We start from the raw sequence: 18,366 nt of genomic DNA on the forward strand, positions 1-18,366 counted from the left end.
GCCAAACATACCAATGTGTACAGCTGCCCCATGCTCTCATTCAGATTTTTCTGATGAAGGAAGTCAAGGAGATCAGTGGGAGATTTTCCTGCAAAATCATCCATGGCATACATTACAGTCAGTTCTGTTTTTAGCCGAGACAGATCAAAAAGTGCTCCGTGGCTCTGTGTTAAACTGGAGAAGGCTGCATGCGGGAAATTTTTCTTGTATTCACGAAACTTCTGGGGGTCGAGGAGCGTGACAAACATCAGTTTTTCGTGGTCTTGAAATCTGGTCTGTGTCTGGCAAATAATATTGTCCAGAATCCTGCCATGGAGTTGGCAGTAGTGCGCGTGAGGATCTTGCGCTTGACCTCTTCGTGCGTTCGGAGTGCCTGCGGTGCATTCAGTGGCCTTGTAGAGTTCCTCATATCGGCTTCTATCTCGCTCAACGGTGTCACAGAACTCCTTTACCCTAGCCAGACAAAACTGCACATCCAGTTTTTTGTCCTGTAGTATTGAAAAGAGCACATCTGAATATTCAAAAATGCCATTGAATGTGTGAAGCAAAAAACAAAACTCAAAATCCTCCAGACGTGCTTTAAATACATCAGCACAGCGCACTGTGTCCTCCTCATACTTGTCACGATGCTCCAGAATGTGATGAAACAGTTCCTTTAGAGCATCTCTCTTCTCAAAGACCGTATTGACCACTCTGGATGTGTACTGCCACCATGTTGGTGCCACACGAGGGCGATGCCGCTGGCAGATTTCGTCCAGTAGTTGTGTGCGCCGAGGCGATCTAGAAAAAAATGCAGCAAGGCCATTGAGGTGGCTGAAAAAGATCTTGCATTCTTTAAGCTTTGAGGCCCCTTGAGTCAGTACTAAATTGTATTGCAGTGTATGAATAAAGCCAAAGGTGCCCTCTTTAACTTTAGCCTGTACCCCATTTAATCCAGAAGACATGACCACTGCGCTGTCAAAACACTGTGCCACAACTTTACCCAGACATTCATTTTCCAACAAAAATCTGATAAGACCTGCAATGTCATTGGCTCACTTCCCACTGGTAACATCTTCAAATCTGACAAATCACTCCTTGACACCTGTGCCCGTTACGTAACGCAGGACCAGTGCTAGCTGCGCTGCGTTACTCACGTCTGTCGTCTCATCTACCATAATAGAGATGAACGGTGCTTTTTTAACGTCCCTTCTTATCTCTGCTCCCATCACTTTAGCAATAGCAGTGGTCAGGTCGTTTTGTATTTTACCCAACGTCCCACTAAACACTTTATTGGTGGACAGGTGGTAATGTAAATCCGTGTTGCTCTCAGCAATGAGAGAAAGAAGCTCCACATAGTTCCCTCTGTTATTGGATCCCGCGCTTTCATCGTGTCCCCGAAATGAAAGTTCCTGTTTGCCCAAAAAAATGACACAGTCTATCAGTCTTTTTAAGATTTCTCTGTTTTTCTTCACATTTTTGTTGTGGAGCTCCGTTTCCCTGCGCACTTGCTCGTTCAGCTGTAGATCCACTCTGGTTTCCCCAAAAGTTTTGGAAAGCACCGTTGCTTGTAAGTGTCCGGCAGTGCTTTGATGTGTCGTTGCTGCCTTGGTTAGGCAAGTCAAATTTACAAACCCAGTGTGGCTCCAAACACCATGTCGACCAGTGGCAAATAACAAGCACTCCCAGCAATACGATTTGCAGTGTTCCTCGGACCCTGTGAGCCAGGGGTACCACTCGTAGCTGGAAACCTGAAAGTGGCGGACAAATCCTCCTCCTGGTTGTGACAGGCTAGCTAGCTTCGGAGTTGTCCAACCTTTCTTAACAATGTCCAACTTTTCTTGAAAATGGCCTTGAAAGTAAATCTGCCACCAAATCTGTTTCTTCTCCTCCTTCAGCCATGGGGTGACAAAATAGCTATTGCACCATCCTATCCAATCAATGGGTCTGAATACGGCGACGTTGCCGTACGCCTGCTAGAGGGCCCTAGTGAAACCAACTCAAAATCTGATTGGTTGAAGCAACAGTTTAATCGACATTTATTTTGTGTTAGAGGGCCTGCAGAACGGATTGTGAAGGCCTCCGGGCAGACTTCTTTGACTTTGACCCTGCCTGGCAACGAATGATGGCTGAAATGTGATTGGTTAAATGCTTTAATACGAAAATACATTTCTGGAAGCAGCTCAACCATCGGAAAAGCTATGAAAGGAAGCGGACAGACTATTTGGAATTATTAAATAAGTATTCATGGACAAAATATAATTACATCAGTTTGTGATTCAGATATTTTTTTAGGCCAGCAGAGAAGGCCTTGCAGGCCCTGACGGTCCGCCACTGAATATATATATATATATATAATATAAAATATACAGTGCATCCAGAAAGTATTCACATCACATCACTTTTTCCACATTTTGTTATGTTACAGCCTTATTCCAAAATGGATTAAATTCATTTTTTTCCTCAGAATTCTGCACACAACACCCCATAATGACAACATGAAAAAAGTTTACTTGAGATTTTTGCAAATTTATTAAAAATAAAAAAAACTGAGAAATCCCATGTACATAAGTATTCACAGCCATTGCTCAATACTTTGTCGATGCACCTTTGGCAGCAATTCCAGCCTCAAGTCTTTTTGAATATGATGCCACAAGCTTGGCACATCTATCCTTGGCCAGTTTCGCCCATTCCTCTTTGCAGCACCTCTCAAGCTCCATCAGGTTGGATGGGAAGCGTCGGTGCACAGCCATTTTAAGATCTCTCCAGAGATGTTCAGTCGGATTCAAGTCTGGGCTCTGGCTGGGCCACTCAAGGACATTCACAGAGTTGTCCTGAAGCCACTCCTTTGATATCTTGGCTGTGTGCTTAGGGTCGTTGTCCTGCTGAAAGGTGAACCGTCGCCCCAGTCTGAGGTCAAGAGCGCTCTGGAGAAGGTTTTCATCCAGGATGTCTCTGTACATTGCTGCAGTCATCTTTCCCTTTATCCTGACTAGTCTCCCAGTTCCTGCCACTGAAAAACATCCCCACAGCAAGATGCTGCCACCACCATGCTTCACTGTAGGGATGGTGCCAGGTTTCCTCCAAATGTGACGCCTGGCATTCACACCAAAGAGTTCAATCTTTGTCTCATCATACCAGAGAATTTTCTTTCTCATGGTCTGAGAGTCCTTCAGGTGCCTTTTGGCAAACTCCAGGCGGGCTGCCATGTGCCTTTTACTAAGGAGTGGCTTCCGTCTGGCCACTCTACCATACAGTCCTGATTGGTGGATTGCTACAGAGATGGTTGTCCTTCTGGAAGGTTCTCCTCTCTCCACAGAGGACCTCTGGAGCTCTGACAGAGTAACCATCAGGTTCTTGGTCACCTCCCTGACTAAGGCCCTTCTCCCCCGATCTCTCAGTTTAGATGGCCGGCCAGCTCTAGGAACAGTCCTGGTGGTTTCAAACTTCTTCCACTTATGGATGATGGAGGCCACTGTGCTCATTGGGACCTTCAAAGCAGCAGAGATTTTTCTGTAACCTTCCCCAGATTTGTGCCTCGAGGCAATCCTGTCTCGGAGGTCTACAGACAATTCCTTTCACTTCATGCTTGGTTTGTGCTCTGACATGAACTGTCAACTGTGGGATCTTATATAGACAGGTGTGTGCCTTTCCAAATCATGTCCAGTCAACTGAATTTACCACAGGTGGACTCCAATGAAGCTGCAGAAACATCTCAAGGATGATCAGGGGAAACAGGATGCACTTGAGCTCAATTTTGAGCTTCACGGGAAAGGCTGTGAATACTTATGTACATGTGCTTTCTTAATTTTTTTATTTTTAATAAATTTGCAAAAACCTCAAGTAAACTTTTCTCACGTTGTCATTATGGGGTGTTGTGTGTAGAATTCTGAGGAAAAAAATGAATTTAATCCATTTTGGAATAAGGCTGTAACATAACAAAATGTGGAAAAAGTGATGCGCTGGGAATACTTTCTGGATACACTGTACATACACGTGTATATGTATGTGTGTGTATATATATTCATGGCATTCGTAGTCTGAATCACAATCTGATTGTATGGGTGGTTACCTACCAGGTAACGCTTGTGGTTGGTCTGCAAGCCGGCAAACATCTGCCACGGTGCCCGCTTTCAGTTGTGAGAAGCAGATCATAGAATGTTGCAAAGTTTTACTGTCAGTAAAACTTTGAGATATATATACAGGTGTGTGTGTGTATATTGTGACAGATAGGGGCGCTGTTGACCCCTTGAACCCTCAGACCACACGTCAGACACCAGATAAAAGTTCAGAATTATTATTTATTATAATAATAACGTGCACAAAGCACCACCACAAATCTCAATAAACAATCAACAATCCTCCACTCCCAGACGCTTAGCCACCCTGCCTCCAAACTCAGCTCGTCTGTCTGGGATTTCCCCACAGTCCTTTATAGTCCTCGACCCGGAAGTGCTTCTGAGCCCTCAGTCCATGTGATTATCCAGCACTTCCGGGTCAGGTAAAAACTCTTCTTTACCCCGGAAGTACATCATTCCCTCTGTCGCTGTGACTAAGACGCACTTCCGGGTTATAGGGCAAATAACCGTCCCTGGGCCTCCCTGCAGCGACTCCTGGTGGCCCCCATGGTATCCAGCAGGGCTGTGCATTAAAAGTCCACTGTCCATAATTCCCTGCTGGCATTCGGGGCACTTCCATGCTATTATATATTATATATATATATATATATATATATATAATATTATATATATAATTGTCAAATTTTTTGGGTTAAGAGGAAATTCACTTCTTGATTAGTTCAGTTCTTGAATTCTTTGTTCTTTTTTTTTCAACTTTGTGGTTTAGATCATTTGGACTTTCTGACTGATCTCTGCTCTTTTTTTTGACTATTTTTTGTGATGTTTTTCTATTAAAAAGAGACATGAAGACATGAATAGTGAAACAATGGTAAATATGCATGTCATCCTTCTATTTGAAGACAGGGAAACAAATGACACCTTAATTTAGATAGATAGATACTTTATTAATCCCAAGGGGAAATTCACATTTATAGACAGAAACAGAAAATAACTGCACACCATACCATCTCACCAATAAATTTGTTAATAGAGAAGCAGAGTTGAAATGCTGATAACACAGTCCATGTTAGAAAGAATTAGCTATGTCAAATATGTAGCATTCAAGGGCGGTTTTATTTTATGCATGTATTTGGGTCATTTTATCAAGGCAGTTGTCCCAGATTCATGGTAGCCCAAATTAAATCATGAACTTAGAATACTTTGACTTATTTGTTTTGTCAGTTTCTTTCTTTAAAACTACATTTGAACATATTGACCGAGTTATACCATTTAAAATATTTCTTTTTAATAATCAAATCAAGAATAATTTCTATAGAAAGGAGGAACCTAGTTCCTTAAATGATGGCTAGATAAATACATGCAATTAATTTACTTTTGGGAAACAAGCAAGCTTATGAACTAATGATGAATGAACTACAGTGTATGTTGCATGACAAGACAGGTGAAATTCTCTTTATATTGTATGCGTGTCCTATTTAAAGGCAGCATATGAACAAGATACTAAAGAATGCAAAAAATATTGAATGTTTCTGAAATTAAGGAAGCTACTCCACTCCATTCAGTTCCCTCCATTAATACAAATTGACCTCCAATGAGCAAACATTCATCTGTTTTGCTTTTTCTTTCTTTTCTCATCCGTTCTCTTTAAAAATTTGTTTTTACTTTCAGTAACTTCATGTATGGACACATGTAAGATCTTGTAAATGAGGCGCCCCAGGGTTTGAACTGACACTTTACAAAAATAAACAATACTTTATAATCAATTAAAATATTACCAGTGAATACTTAACTATTTGTGATTGTTATATTCAATAAAAAAAGTTAGGGAACCAAAAGTCATTTTTAGCTTTCTAGCCTGCTAACATAAAGTACTTGATATCTGTAGATGAGAAAATGCCTAGTTATATTATAGCTATTTTTTTAATAATAAGAGATAGCAAGCTTATATTGACTTGCATATATTTATTTTACATCTTGATTATGGTCCTAAACTTAAGTACAGTACTATGTATGATGTAAAGGGCCTTAATTAACAGTACAGTAAGTCTTAGTAATGATAAATGTATAAAGTAACTAGTTAATTGTCATAGTTACAGTCCATAAATACTGTAAGCAACTTGGCTGTGAATAGTGAAAAACATCTAGTATATTTTTTGTGAATTATTTGTTTAAGGGTTGTTGAGTTTTTTTGTTTTGGTTGGGGGACGAGTCTTACTCGGATTTCAGAAAGCTTAAAAAATACGACTCCAACTCCAGCTTTAGGACATGTCAAGTTTCACACAGTAGTTTTATAGGAGATAATAATCTAATTGGTGGGTAATTATTAATTTAGAGTATTTTAAATCACAATGCACACATTTTTTTTATAGAATTAGCTGGGTTATCCGGCTTCATCCGGAAAATGACATAACGCAATGGATGTCCGTTATAGTGCTGCTGGTTAATCAGTGTATCAAAAGTATTGTGTAACTAAAAAAGTTATTTCCTGTATACAATATTTGTAGTGTGTGTGTGTGTTTTTTTTTTTTTATTATCATAAGTAGGCAGTGAGTTGTAGTGGTTTGGACCCTAGGATTTCAAACCCTAGGGTTCAAATCTGGCACTGACACTGTAACCGTGAGCAAGTCACCTCACTTACCTGTGCTCTAATTTGGAAAAACAAAAATAATTTAACCAATTGTATCTTGAATGTTCTAAGTCACCTTGGATAAAGGCATCGGCCAAATAATATTACAATTGTTACTTAATATTAGGTCACTGGAGCTGCTTCGTCTTGAACATGCACACTTGTCCATGAGTAAAGTATTCCTGCATTAGATCAATTCCTGCCTTTTCCTACTGACTTGGCTTTGGTCACTTTAAAACACAATTTTACAGGAAAGTTTACTCTTTTTGAATTTAAACAGGTAATAAGCTATCCCCTCTAAGCTGCAGCTGCTCACGTTTTTCCTGAGTGCCTCGCAGCACTTTTGAACTACGGTGCAACTGTTATTGCACTGCTCACTCTCCCTCCTGCGCAGTGTTTTTGAAGAGTCGCGAAGCTGTTATCTTGCCTTTCACCATTTGGTAATGCATCCTCTACTCCCAAAACTCCACAGGTCAACACTGACTCACATTCACTGACGTTGTCTATGTATTGGTGGGTCACAGGGCTCGATGCCCATACAACTCCCCACCCAGGTGTCATTATATTCACTTGATTAAATATATAGAGAGATGTATAAAGTGAAAGAGAGAGAGATTTGTGTGAATGATGGTGCTAAAAAAATGTTAAAAATGTGAATATGAAGTGTGTTGTGGACGTCGTAAAAGTTATGGGTGCAGAAACTTTTTATTTATATGTAGTCAAGAAGTATCGGTTAGCAGTGAGTAATTATCCATCCATCCATCCATTATCCACCGCTTATCCGAGGTCGGGTCGCGGGGTCAGCAGCCTAAGCAGGGAAGCCCAGACCTCCCTCTCCCCGGCCACCTCCTCCAGCTCTTGCCTAAAATGTGCAATAAGACTGAAGTGAAAATATTAAGTCTTTGAACATGTACACGACACGTTTTATATTTTTTTGTTTGTCTTAAAAGTCCAGTCTTTATGATGTTATTTCTGAGTGTCAGATATTCAAAGTATATTCAGAATGTGGAACAGGGAGATGTACAAAGGATCATCAAAACTGGCCAGCATTGCACATTCAAAAAAGAGGGAAGTCTGACATCTCAGACAGGTCTTCAATGGTTTAAGTTTCAGATGAAAGTACAGTATCTGATCTATTTAAGCCATTTTAATAGTAACTGGTCAATTCAAAGTGGGTTTTATGGAAAAGCAAAATGTGCTCTCAAAAATAGCAAATTAGATTGAATTTGTGTATAAACACATCTGTGCTCATGAGTTTGTACCTGGTAAGAACGTTGTGCAGCTTTCTTAATGCTGCATTAGCAAGGCTGCAAAATTTTGATATCTACAGGCATATACACATTACGTACTGTATATCATGTACCGTTTGGAGTCACACCAACATGTTATTTGCATCTCTTGCTTGTGTTGTGTAGCATAACTCATGCAGCATCCCCTGTCCAGCTGTTGCAACCCAACTTTGTGTGGCTGTCAACATTCATGAATTAAGTTGAAATCAAATTCTTTTTGCAGATGGCATATTGGTGTGTTTTTGTTAGTGTGTTAGCCTCTACAAAACAGACATATGACGGCAATGGAGTTTTATTTCTCTTTTTTTAATTAAAGAACTTCAGCTTCAAGTCCTGGAGTCAGAAAAAGTTTGTGACACCAACTCCACGACTTTAACTGTAACTCCACAGCCGTGGTTTGTTTATCATCTACTAGGGGGGCTTCGCTCGCCAACCCCCTTGCTTGCGCTATGCGCCAGCAACATCGCATCTCTGCTGCTCACATATGTGGATTCCACTTTCACCAAACAACAAATCTTTTAATTCTCACAGATACGCCTCTTCATTGGGGAGAAACACTACTTTTCCCTGATGGCAACATGAATTAGACGATCTACAAGTTTCTGACTTAAAGTTTAAATCTGAACAATATATTCAATCTGTTTTCGCTGTTCTTTTATTTCACCGAGTAATAATTTCTGTTTGTTTGCAGTAATGCGGTCTTTACTATCTTTTTTTATCTTTCGAATTTTCATACTGCCATTATCTCTAACCTGCTCTGCATGTGTATCATGCCAACATTTTTGAAGTCTTTACGACGTTCTATTTTGTCATCTTTGTCTTTTATTTATGGCCCCGGGCGTGGTTAAATCTCTTGGACGTGAAATTGTCTCTCTGAGAAAGTCGCGTCTCGTCTCTCTTCCCATGATTTTTTTTATTATAATAGAGAGATTTATTGGACTAGGGCCTGCATCAGGGGATTTCAGTAGTGTGGCAGGTTGTTAAGAATCAAGTGACAATGACAGCTATTCTGTGGTGTTGAAATTAGCAGTTTTATAACTTGGAAGGAGAACTTTGAACATCATCTGATACTGTATAGATAACCAGTGTAGTTGAGCAACACAAAGAGCAGACATTACCTCATTGTGTTTTGTCTGCGTCATAACTCTCACAGCAACATTTTTGAAGTTATTGCAGCAGAATGAAACTTTGAGCAGACGGACTATTAAAAAGTGTTTTACAATAATCCCATCAAGAGGTGACAAAGCCATGACCGAGTACTTTTATATCATTGGAGAAGTGAAAGATTCGGATTTTGGGAGTGTTCTCCAAGTGATAGGCTTTCCAAAATTCAGACTGCAATCAAGAATGTTTTTTTTTTCTTTCAGCCTCTGTCAGTAAAGTAATTAGTAGTGGATATCCTACAAGCAGCTGGTAAGATTTTCTTGCATTCTTGGATTTTATATTCTATATAAATTATACAGTATAACATCTGTCCATTTTTCACGAGAGAACTACTTAACAGATTTAGATTGGGGTTTTTTTTTCTATCATTTGCTTGAACACTCCGGTTGATTTTGCGACCTCTCTCATTGCGCTATGCATCATAGTTCATTTGTGGTACCGATTTATTTGCATGAATCCCAGAAACACGCAGGGGCCCTCCTCACTCACGCGCCAGCCTTGGGGCATACCATACATCCGCTTAGCTACCGAACGAGAGAACTACTTAACGGATATGGATCGGGTTTTTTTTTCTATAATTTGCTTGAACATTCCAGTTGATTTTTGCAACCTCTCTCATCGCACTAAGTATCATAGTTCGTTTGCAGTACCGATTTTATTTGTGTGAATCTGAGAGAGACGCAACGGGCCAAGGGGAGGCGGGTGGGACCCTCCGCCAGCCTCGGGCATATCTTGCATACGCTTAGCTAGCGAAGGAGAGAACTACTTAACATATTTAGATCTGGCTTTTTTCTAGAATTTGCTTGAACATTCCGGTTGATTTTGTGACTTCTCTCATCGCGCTAAGAATCATAGTTCGCTTGCAGGAGCAATATATTCAGGGCTAATCCAAGACAGAGGCTGTGGGCCGAGGGGAAGGGGAAGCGTGACGTCAGGAGTAGGGAGCCGGGCAGGGCCCTCCTCGCTGTCCTGTTTTATTACTATGTGGACAAAGCCGCAGGGGACGGCTAGTGTAAAGTAGAAGCAGACTGTGCAGTCACATTTTCTAAAACTGTAAACAATGAAAATAATACCAATTTAATTTCTGCAAACAGTGAATTAATAAGGTCAGAAAATGGGTAAACATTTAATTACAGACCCTTGAGCTCTTTCCTTTGCAGTCTGAGCTAGGTCTGTTTGCTTAAGATCACACAGTGAACTGAACTTGGTCTTCAACTGGAAAGTCCAAGTGGTTTTACAATGTATTTGTAAACATTAAATTGCTTGCATTTTTTCAGAGGAGAAATAATTTAACAAGAATGTATTTTCTTCCTGTGTATTCTTGATTTCCTTTACTTCATAATGAACATCTTCACTGAGCATTGCTCCTTTAGACATCTGCATAAGGAAGCATGAATGTATCTCATGCAGAAAATAGTTGTCTGTTATCATCATATTTATTGCAGGGAGATCTTGTGTGTAAGCTGGCTGCTATTTCTTGTCTCCATCAATTCTGGTAACTCTTCTGCAATGTGTGTATTGTAGAGTGAAGAATAAAGTATGCAAATCAAGATTGTACTGAATGTCAGTGTCTTCAAATATGGCTGATATTACTGTATCCAGCAAGAGACACATTCTCCCTTGGAATGTATTCTTTGAGAACAAGAGCCACACTAAAACCAGTGTTACTCCTGGGTGGGTAATCTCAGTAGAGATGTTAAAACTACAAAGTGTGGCACTAAAGAGAGGATACATTTGGTTAGCTTTTAGTGCAGCTTCACTCCCATATAGAAATGGCGGAAGGAAGTCCTTAGGATAGTATGACTGTCTTACAATATTTCAGTGGGGTCTTAAATTGTAAAACCACATGCTGGGTATAATGATCATTTGAATAAAACAAGTCCAAACAACCTGATTTTAAAATAAGTAATCATAGAAAAATGGCTGTGGAAAATAGACATTTTAAAAGAGTAATAAGAGAGTAGTGTTTGTGTACTCAAAATTTAAATTCCTAATTAAAACCGAAAATGTTAAACAAAATCAAAAATTCCTTTCCTACTAAATCAAAACCAAACCTTATAGTAATTTGTTTTTAAGAAAGTGATAGACGACATAATCAAATTTTACAGTAATTTGTTTTGGAGAAAGAGAGCTAAAAGTTAGTAAAATCCTTTGTCAATCAACTTTTCTTTTTGGTAATGTCAGTAATTATTTAGACAATTTTTAGACTGTTTTTATTTTTCCCTGTTGATGGGGTTAATGGCGGTTAGACGTATATCAAAGCAACTGAAGTATACACTCTTTAAGAAATAGAATAATGCAAGTTATTGATAAGCATGGGTATTGTAGAAATAAAAATTAATTCATTTTATTTATAAGGCACTTTACATTTGTAGTTAATCTCAAAGTGCTACATAAAAAAAAATTAAAGACAAAACAAGATAAAAACAGAGATAAAACAACAATAATTAGTGGCATTCTTGTTAATAAGCTTTCCTAAATAGAAAAGTCTTTAGCTGTTTTTTAAAACAGCCCACAATCTACCGTGTTCTTAGGTTCTCTGGTAGGCCATTCCAAAGCCGTGCAGCAGCGACTGCAAGGGTTCAGTCACCCATTGTATGAAGTTTGCCGGGGGGGGGGGGGGGGGGATTTGCAAGACGAAGGTTTCTTGTAGTGGATTTTAATATAAGAAGTTCCTTAAGATATTGTGGAGCATTTCCATGGATACACTGGTGAGTGAGCAGACAAAGTTTGTATTCGATATGGAGGTGAAGAGGGAGCCAATGAAGTGACGGAAGGATTGGTGAAATGTGTTCATCATGAGGAGTGCATTACAATAGTCCAGTCTGGAGGAGACAAAGGTATGGACCAGCTTAATAAGATTGTTTTGTATGTATAGCTACCTAAACACAGCTGTTATGTTTCAGTTTGGACGTATGTGTAAAGACAGCAGTTATCATCAACCAAATAGGCACAGACACAGACATTTATCAGTGCCAAAGACTCTTAAGGTCAATACAGCAAATTAATTCACTTTAAAACTTGTGTGTAAGAATTGTTACCCAAATACAGTGCTATAAATGTACTAGTATTTATCAAAGCAGTGACGGGTCTACCTACTTATACTTTTGTCTAAAATCGTTACCTGTGGTGCATAATTATTTTCATTACTTTCCTCCAATTTATTCATTTTTCTGAAAAAAAAAAAAAAGAATTAATTAAAACATTCACCTCTTGCTTGGAAATTGTATCCACTTCACAAGGATTTAATTTTTCAACAAGATATTATTTAGCAGCAGTAAAAAGGACGACAGACCAAGCTCACCTAGGTAAACTTGTAAAATTATACAATACACTGTTGATAATTTGTTACTCTGGGGTAATTAGGCTCCGAATACTTCAGCAAAGGCTAAACAAGCTTTCGTTAATTCCCTAAATGTTTAAGACTGCAGGATAGCCAACTAAATTTAAAGGCTCCCTGGAGGGCAGAAGCATAATCAGTCTTCACCAGTCAGCTGTGGGCAGCAGAACACAGGCTCTGGTTTCATGGGAAATAAACAGCTTAAGCAGGGGGTGGGATCTCCTGTTAGAAAGACAGCAGGCATTTCAACTCCTCGTGCATTTGTCATAAGTTTTGTTCTACGCTGGCTTTATGTTATTAATCTCTGTAATCAACAGACATTATGAGAAGCCCATATATAATAAAACCAAAATGAGCAGTATATTAAAATTAAAGTATTTGTATAAGTTCATAGAATAGGATTTATATTTTTTAGCAGGAAGCTATCTATCTGCAATATGCAATATTCTAGGCTAGTTTTTTTTTTTTTTTTTTTTTTTTTAAGTGTTTGTACGATAAGCACAGCCAGATTTTTAACACTACCAGTCAGTATAACCATTAATTTGTTAGCCTTACATAGTAATTTAACAACTGTCACTTAATGTATGGGATTGTAATCCCACTCATAGTCAGATACGTTAGTCTGTTACAGTAATTAAAGGTCACTCCACAGCTCTGCTTCTCATACCTCAATCTAAGCTCTCTTTGTATTTTCTTCCAAGAAGTCCTGTTCTGCTTTAACCTGCTTAGTAACTGTGCCTCCTCATACTTGCTCTTAAAGTGTGGTACTTGGCTTCCATTGGTCATGAAAACGGCTGCAGGTCAACTGACATTCTGGTATTTGTTGAAGATCAACATCTTCATGCAGTAGCTTGGGACTACTTCAGCTTTCTATCACTCAGCTTTACTTAAGATAACTGTACCTTTTTTCCTGATTGTATTAAATCGACTTGCTGTGCTTTTTATTGTAACCTTTTTAAATGCTTAATGCATGTGGGTTTTTTTTTTTGTAAATCTTCCCATCTTCTGAAAAAATAATCGGAAAAACTAATACTGGAAATCTAATACATTATACTAAAACCAGGAAAACCTGGCCTGGTATAACTGATACAGTTTAAGAAATGAATTCTTTCTATAACAGAACTCTGACTGTATGTTCATGTAACATTATTATTCTCATGTTCTAGTCCCTTCTTTAAAGAGAGTGAGATTTCATTGTGTAAACAACAGACGTTTAGTGAGAGGTGTTAATTTATTTATTATAATTTGTTGTGTTTGCTTCTTCAAAAAAAAAAAAAAAAAAAAAAAAGTTTGATTGCAGTATGGCATAGGATATAACTTATCTGAACTTTCTGTATCAAGGGTGGAGTCAAGCAAGAATCAAATTTGGTTTATCTGCTCATTTTTTAATTTATATATAATGATTTATGGTGAACAATATGTTCAGATGATACTTGGGTGGATTAGCAGTCAGAAAAATCTTCACAGGTGTACTCGGACAAAATGTAAGATACAGGCAGATGTCTGGAAAATGAAGCTTAATGTAACCATCATAAAGTAGTGACAATACTGAATAACGTGTAGTCAATATATTTTTTATATTTATTCATGGCATTCGTAGTCTGAATCACAATCCGATTGTATGGGTGGTTACCTACCAGGTAACACTTGTGGTTGGTCGGCAAACATCCGCCACAATGCCGCCTTCAGTTGCGAGAAGCAGATCATAGAATGTTGCTCAGCAGGCGTACACACTCACTGCACCCCTTCTCGGGAATCAAACCTCGGACGTCAAAGTCAGAGGCGAAGCTTCTTACGTTGCGCCACGGCGTGTGGTTCATTTATTTGACAGTATGCAGATTGGGGTAATTACCTGACATCCGAGGTTCGATTCCCGAGAGGGAGTGCAGTGAGTGTGTACGCCTGATGAGCCCAGAATTAGGGCGAAACACGTGTCGCATACTCTTTGCATTATTTGACAGTAAAACTTTGCTATATAGTGGACGCTAGAGGGCACTCTTGCCCTGTGAAACCCAACAGACAGATGTTTAGGACACACGATTAAAAGCACCCAGCAGATTTTTAATTCTTTTCCTAAATTAAAGTACACAAAGCACCACAATCGCCACAATTCACAATAATCCATAACCACAACAATACAATCCTCTCCTCCCAGCAGTCCTGTCACACTCCCTCCCAACTCCGGCTTGCCTGCTGGGTCTCCACCAGTCTTTTATATAGTCCTTGACCCGTAGTGCTTCTCCTCTTCTGTTCACGTGACTTGTCAGCACTTCCGGGTCAGATGGAGAATTACATTTTTCTTCAGCCCCGAAGTACTTCTGTCCTTCCATCCCCATGACTTAGGAGTACTTCCAGGCTATATTAGAAACCAACAGCTCCTCCTGGTGGCATCCACGGCACCCAGCAGGGCTTTATATCTGAACTCTATGTCCCATAGTGCCCTGCAGGAATCTGGGATACCTCTGCACGCCAGAGAAGCTGCCATCTAGCATCTTGGAGGAAGCAGTGTTGGCAAGTCGCTGCCTTCCCCCATCCTTCTATTACAGGGGCATCCCGGCCATTAATACAATATAAAATTCAGATTTCCATTGTGTATTCATATTTACTTACATTTAACCACCCATGAACATGTCTTGTGGGTTTGAGAACAAGTGACTGACTGATGACTTTACATTTATATACAGAATCAAAAACCTTTATCTTTTTTTTTATATAAAAGATATTACGACAAAGAGGCATGTTAAAATAAAAGGCAGATACAGACAGATAATGTACCAATTTTAAAGATCTATTTTGATATAAGAAGAATTTCTTTAGATTGTTCAAAAGAAAGTGTGGAAATTTTATGTACCTGTTTGTAACAACTTAATTTTAGTAGAAACATATGGACATTGTTTTATCAAAGACTGACTAAGGTATAAGACAGCAATCACAACCTTTTACTGATTGATAGCTGGTACAAGAAAACAAGCATCCTGCCACCACAAGCCAGATGGGAAAGTCTGTGGAGCACAAAGACAAAGAAGTGTGTCTGGTTATTGCCCTGCACTGAACGCGTTGTCTTCTTCCGCCTGTTTGTTTTCAGAAGTGAAATTTTATTTTTTTGTAATATCTATGTGCTGATCCTCCATTCACAAGTATGGTTGTGAGTGGAAGAAGAATAGAATTGTTAGTTACAGTTACAAGTGAAAGTACAGTTTTTAGAAATGTAATACATGTAATATTTTCCAAATAAGAACCAAAATGTTTCATATGATTATAGAACTAGGGTGTGGTCCCGTGTTAGCCATTATGAATGTAGTGAAAAGTCAAGCAAAATGACAACTTTTATTGGCTAACTAGAAAGATTACAATATGTAAGCTTTGAGGAAACTCAGGTCCCTTCTTCTGGCAAGATGTAATGATACAATTATTGTAATTATTTTATTATCATTACATCTTGCCTGAAGAAGGGGCCTGAGTTTCCTCAAAGCTTGCATATTGTAATCTTTCTAGTTAGCCAATAGAAGGTGTCATTTCATATGATTACAGAAAAACAGAAGCTATTGTGGGCTCAGTGGTCATTTCTGATTTAGTGGACTGAATTTATTTGAGTATTGCAGTGATAAACATTTCTAGATCACTGGCAGAATCTTTCAGGACAATTCCAAGATTGTGCAAGTACTGTGCCTCTCAATTCCTTCCAATGCTCCTGTTGAATGCATCATATGGTTGTGGATTTCTTTTTAATAATCACTTTGAAATCATTCTGTAAGGACTCCGTTTATTTTATTCTATCAATAGATCTTTTGGAATGCAGCAAGTGAGCTGTAGTTCTTCTGAAGCTTCTCTTGCTACACAAAGACATTCCTAAGCTTATATAGACATAGATGGGAAATGACAGCTTAAGAGCCGTTTAATTGTCCAAATATCCTGTGGAAAGTCACTAGGAAAACCAGAAAGTTAAAGTGAACAACTTATCATGTGGTCAAATCATTGGCATTTTAAGGCAATGCTGGCAGTGATCCTTTGTAAAGGATATTAAAGCAATAGATACAGTATGAATACACACACACATATATATATATATACAGTACAGTAATCCCTCGCTATATCGCGCTTCGCCTTTCGCGGCTTCACTCCATCACGGATTTTATATGTAAGCATATTTAAATATATATCGCGGATTTTTTGCTGGTTCACGGATTTCTGCGGACAATGGGTCTTTTAATTTCTGGTACATGCTTCCTCAGTTGGTTTGCCCAGTTGATTTCATACAAGGGACGCTATTGGCAGATGGCTGAGAAGCTACCCGGCTTACTTTTCTGTCTCTCTTGTGCTGACTTTCTCTGATCCTGACGTAGGGGGATTGAGTAGAGGGGCTGTTCGCACACCTAGACGATACGGACGCTCGTCTAAAAATGCTGAAAGATTATCTTCACGTTGCTATCTTTTGTGCAGCTGCTTCCTGAAACAACATGCGACGGTGCTTCGCATACTTAAAAGCTCGAAGGGCACGTATTGATTTTTGCTTGAAAAACAAACTCTGTCTCTCTCTCTCTCTCCCTGCTCCTGACGGAGGGGGTGTGAGCTGCCGCCTTCAACAGCTTTGTGCCGCGGTGCTTCGCATACTTAAAAGCCAAACAGACATATTGATTTGTTTGCTTTTCTCTATCTTTCTGACAGACTCTGCTCCTGACGCGCACTCCTTTGAAGAGGAAGATATGTTTGCATTCTTTTAATTGTGGGACGGAACTGTCATCTCTGTCTTGTCATGGAGCACAGTTTAAACTTTTGAAAAAGAGACAAATGTTTGTTTGCAGTGTTTGAATAACGTTCCTGTCTCTCTACAACCTCCTGTGTTTCTGTGCAAATCTGTGACCCAAGCATGACAATATAAAAATAACCATATAAACATATGGTTTCTACTTCGCGGATGGCTCTGGAATGCAACCCCCGCGATGGAGGAGGGATTACTGTATATATAAATATATCAATTTTTATATCATAGTGGAAGAATGTTTTAACCCTATCATATTTTTTAATCTTGTCCTAATCACTGTCTATGTATAGTTTGAACCCTTTAGCACTGTTTGCTGTTTACGCCAGTTTTTTCCAACATGCCAATCGTTCTAACATAAATGTTTATTGATTTCTGTAATTTGACAGGGAGTGATTTTTGGATATGTGTAATGAACCTGGCCTCTGTTCTGTGCTCCTTCATTCCCTGATGTTACTGGGATAGCCTTCAGCTCTCCGTGATCGTCTAATGGAATGTGAGTGGGACCTGCAAAGGACTCGTCTACCAATCCGAAGATAATTTTTGCCTTGTGCCTGATGTTGCCATATTGGGAGTAAGTATGCTCAGAAATTGCATGGACATTTTTAAAAACTTTGTTATATTTGTATTAACAGGTCATATTAATATTTTATAAATCAGTATTAGTACAACTTTACTATTATATCTTTATTACTTCCTCGTACCAACAACAGATGATTGAGATTAATTGCAGATATGGAAAAAAAGTGAAAAAAATGTTCATCTGAGTCAAGTCTGCTGTGAGTAGCATGGCAGCAACACATGCAAGAGCCAAGCTGGAAATAGCTCATCCTCATGGGTGTATAAAAGAGAGGAGTTACAAGCTTCAGCCGAACAGACCGCCAGTCATCCAAAGCGAGAGAAGAGTCAAGGGCCCACGGTAAGATGTGTCGCTGTAAAACCAAACCACATTTTAACAGAATGTGATAATTTTTCTTGAAATAGGTTGTTCTGTAATTACAGTTATAGCAGCATCCATTTGCCTATGATGCCAGGCAGATTAATGGGCGTTCCCATTGTAAGGGTAGGGCTATTTCATAGGATGTTTTAAGAATCTAAATAGAAAAGCATATCCTGCATGCATTTTCAAT

General features: G+C 39.1%; 1 protein-coding gene across 2 annotated transcripts in view; it reads left to right on the forward strand.

Moving 5' to 3' along the window:
* The window catches only part of LOC114665478 (parvalbumin-like EF-hand-containing protein), a 39,679-nt gene that overhangs the window by 9,612 nt on the left and 11,701 nt on the right, over nt 1-18,366 (forward strand). The window contains exons 2-3 of one of the 2 annotated variants that reach the window (XM_028820096.2): nt 17,626-17,810; nt 17,950-18,155. The gene's annotated coding sequence lies outside the window, so the exon portion shown is untranslated. The remainder of the gene's footprint in view (nt 1-17,625; nt 17,811-17,949; nt 18,156-18,366) is intronic. The other variant, XM_028820097.2, reaches the window with a different exon arrangement.

Source organism: Erpetoichthys calabaricus, chromosome 14 (assembly GCF_900747795.2).
Source record: "Erpetoichthys calabaricus chromosome 14, fErpCal1.3, whole genome shotgun sequence".
NCBI lineage: Eukaryota > Metazoa > Chordata > Cladistia > Polypteriformes > Polypteridae > Erpetoichthys > Erpetoichthys calabaricus.